We start from the raw sequence: 3,984 nt of genomic DNA on the forward strand, positions 1-3,984 counted from the left end.
CGACGCCGAGGCAGTCGTAGCTGTGGCAAGAACTTGCTGCAGCTGCGACAAGAATTCCTTTCTGCTTTCAGCTTTCAGCTTTCAGCTGCTCCCTTCCGCCTTGCATTTGATTAAGTGCTGGACGTCGTGTTTAGTGTGAAGAAAAGAACATATGAATTTTCTCATCTGACCTAATGATCCGTGTAATCTGCTTGAGCTTTTTCTCTGCGTTCCGCTCGTATACCCTGTACGCATTGAGAATGAGAATATATATTCAGCACATATTTGTATATGTATATAAAGGCGGCGGGTATGGCATGAGCATATCTGACTTTCTTTGTTTTCATAGTTCTTAAAGAAGGAATGAATTTCACTCGGATATATTTAATGGACCCTGTGTACAGGGCATCTCATGGAGAGACAAGACTCTTACTTATTCTTCCACACCTGCTGGCCAAGTGTGTGTGTGTGTGTGTGTGTAAGGTTTCATGGCTGTGGCAAAGAGAAAGCGCTACGTGGCAGGCAAAAGCTGCACATAATTGGCATAAGTTTGCACTTAAGTCAAAGGCACACACACACGCTGGTGTACACACACAGATACAGATACCATTCAGGTGCTTTCTGCTGTGTGCTTACGGTAGATTTAACACACGGCAAGCGTTCAATAAATGTCAGCAATTAAAAAGGTGCGATGAATGTGTATCGAATGTCAGAGTCGAGCACTCAATATGCATGATGGTAGCTCTGTCTGGCTAGGTGTGCGTGTTTGTGTGGGCTGGCCTGGGCTGGTCTATGGGCGAGATTAAACAGCAGCAACTGGCAAAAGAGCTGGAGTCAATGAAGCCAGCGCAGCCATATGGGCCCATCGCAAATACTCAAGCGAGTTGAGTCAGGCTGAATTAAGCTGAGACCCAGCAGCTTCAACTGAAATGTGAAATTGAAATGAAAATACTAATCGACATATGTGAAGGGCGCTCATTTATAGAATTGAGAATTATGTCAGAGAGAGAGAGAGAGAGAGAGAGAGAGAGAGCGACAGAGCGACAGACAGCTAACTGACTGAAGTAGAGACAGCCATTCAAGCGTCATAATGGCTACAACGAAAATAACCAAAATTTTTTTGAAGAAACTTGCCAAGACAGTTTCTGACTGAGCGCTCGTGATTGACATCTGTACTCACAGGCGCATTGGAGTCAATGAGAGGCAGATGAAATGAACAAGCCAGATAGAACATATGAATTAGCTTAGACATTCTAGCTGCGAGTAGGGCTATAGTAATATATAATAATAAGATATATAGTGAGATATTCGGCTTGTGGTTCAATGTGGTCCAATTGCTAGTTGTTGCATGCCATGTGGCACACCTTTCATAAGCACAATGCCTCAGTGACTGTTTCTAGTTCACTGCATAAGATTGACATCTGTTTCATAAGGACTTATATAATTGGTTTTAAGCCGTTTCAGAACACTATTTACCCATTATGTCGCAACATTCGATCGTAGGGCATTCAGTGCACGACCAGCAATTGGTAAGCTTCACACAATTGAAAGTTATTCTTGTATTATTCAGGCAGAAAGCAGGCTTTCGAAGTATTTTAGTTTGTAGGCACTTTATGAGGGATTCAGCTTTGGTGAATATGCTTCTTTGTATATATATAAATGCAAATGTGAATATAAATCATAATTTTCCATTTGGCTGGCCTTTAACCTGCTGCCTTTGTCTGGCTATCAATGGCCGTATATAGCTTTGTCTGCTGCTCGCCCAGTTCAAATCCCTTTTGAGCACTATAAATGCGCTTATATCAAACATCATTTGCTGTGTCTCTGCCGTTTTTTGCCTTAACTTGGCGATTTAATTGACAGTAGATTTTAAGTGATTGCCATTCTCGATTTAAGCGGCTTATAATTGTTATAATGTGAGCTGTACATAAATACCTATATATATATATATATATATACCATCTATCTTAGTTGAGTTTATCTAAAGAAAAACCAAAGTCAATGCAAGACTCCACACCTCGAGAATATATTGACTGCAAAGTCTTTGCCTCTTAGCTATAGACAAAGGTTTAAATAAATAAATTTTTAATGCTGTGTGTGCACAAAATAAGCGTTTGTTAATTTGTTTGATTCATTTAATGCGTCTTGTTATAGCCATAATTCACTTTGCGCCTATCATTTCAATAATCCCCAAATCTGTCTTCGCCCTGTGTCTTTCGCCCGCTGTCTCTCTTTTTTGCAGGTAAGCGAGTGCATGTGTGTGTGTGTGCTTGGCTGTCGAAAACGTGACGTGATTATGCGTTGGAATTTTGTAATTAGCATTGTGAATGAGCCAGCAAAAATGCAAGTCATAAGCAAAATACACAGCAGCAGCAAAATGTTCACTCTCGTTCCTAATTCGAGTGCCATTGAATGAATGGAAATGGCCGCACACGTGCTGGGCAGCTCGGCAGCTCGGCAACTCGGCAACTCGACAACTTTTTGTGGCTTGGCGGGCAATCTTTAATTTAAATGTTGGCCATCTTCACGTTTATCAGATAACGCGCTGGCAGCAGCAACCACACAGAAGGCCGCACACTCCGCCCACTGTAACACAGTATATTTGCTGTGCTTTCATATGCTCTATAAGCAGCGAGCATATTGGCTAACTAAGCTACAATATATATACAAATATATTCCAACAAATTATGCCTTAAATTAGATCAGATTTGCAGAGATATTTAGATAATTAACAGACACTTTTAGATTTGAAATTGTTTCACTGTTTCTATTTAAAAAGTTTAACTGGCTGTCAGCAGTTCGTAGAATTTCTGTCTCATTTAGGAGCTTAATTAGATGCATACATTTCTGCTGTCAAATGTTGCCTGTTACAGTTGACATTGGCACTAGAACTAACAGCCACTTGACGAGGTGTTAAGTTACTGCAGACTGGCTTGCACTTCTTGTCATAATTTAAATTGATATTAAACTGTCAGTCAACTGCTGTTTCTGTGAGCTGAGCTCAAAAATGAAAACGAATTTTATGTCGTAAATTGCGCTGCGAAATATGACATGTGAGGTATTTCAAATGTGTGCCATAAAATCTTAGACTCACGAGCACAGCTCCTACAACATTCATGAAAATGTTGCATAAGTTGCCAGCAGCAATTGTCAATAATAAATAGTGTATGCCAGAATTTGCTTGGAGATATACAACTTCGAGAAGCCCGGCGAGTTAGCCAACATGTTTTCTGGTCAATCCAATCAGACATTGTGTTAACTTGGCTAACACGACTCATCGTTGCAGTGTATTAAATGTATCGGCTTAATGAGGCAGTTCTCGCAATAACTTTTTCTACCCGCACGCGACTAAGTCAATTACACAACATTTGCCATGCAATTTGTCTACACCAAAGTCATCTCTGTGTGTGTGGGTGTGTGTGTGTGTGTGCTTTTTGTGTGTGCCCCGAATAGCAATTTTCATTTTCATTTCGCCAGTTTTTTTTCACACAAAAAATATTTTGCATTTGCAGCATCCGGCGACAATTTTTGCCCAAAAACATTTCCGCGCAAGAACGACGGTAACAACAGCGGCAACAGCAGCAACAGCAGCAGCAGCAACAACAACTGCAACATTTTCCCTGCTGTCGACAACATTTTATGACGGTCACATAATAACGTGTTGCGACAAAAAAGGCGGTAAAAGCCGCGCGACTGCAGGAGTCGAAGAGGATGCAAATTACGTGCCACATGAGGCGCCAAAGCTTTTGATTTGATTGCAATACGCTCATTCGGTCATTCGCTCATTTGGTCAAGTGGTCATTAGATCCGTTGGCCATTTAACCAGTTACTCATTCGGCCAAACAGTGGGCTTAGTCTGATTGATTGACTGCAGGAGGCGGAGCTCACGTTGATTGCCTCGTTTCGTGGGACAATGAACAAAAATTCGTCATTGCCGCTGGCCACCATTCTGACCAACAGCAGCAATAGCAACAGCAACAGCAACAGCAACAGTAACAACAGCAA

At 41.4% G+C, this 3,984-nt stretch overlaps 1 long non-coding RNA gene across 1 annotated transcript in view; it reads left to right on the plus strand.

The window, feature by feature from the left end:
• Positions 1-3,983, plus strand: part of LOC115483008 — a 48,849-nt gene extending 44,866 nt beyond the window's left edge. The window contains exon 3 of the long non-coding RNA XR_003944200.1: positions 3,492-3,983. This is a non-coding gene — a long non-coding RNA (uncharacterized LOC115483008). The remainder of the gene's footprint in view (positions 1-3,491) is intronic.
• Position 3,984: the final 1 nt, after the last annotated feature.

This window comes from Drosophila hydei, unplaced genomic scaffold (genome assembly GCF_003285905.1).
Source record: "Drosophila hydei strain 15085-1641.00,03,60 unplaced genomic scaffold, DhydRS2 tig00000250-arrow-arrow-pilon, whole genome shotgun sequence".
Lineage (NCBI taxonomy): Eukaryota > Metazoa > Arthropoda > Insecta > Diptera > Drosophilidae > Drosophila > Drosophila hydei.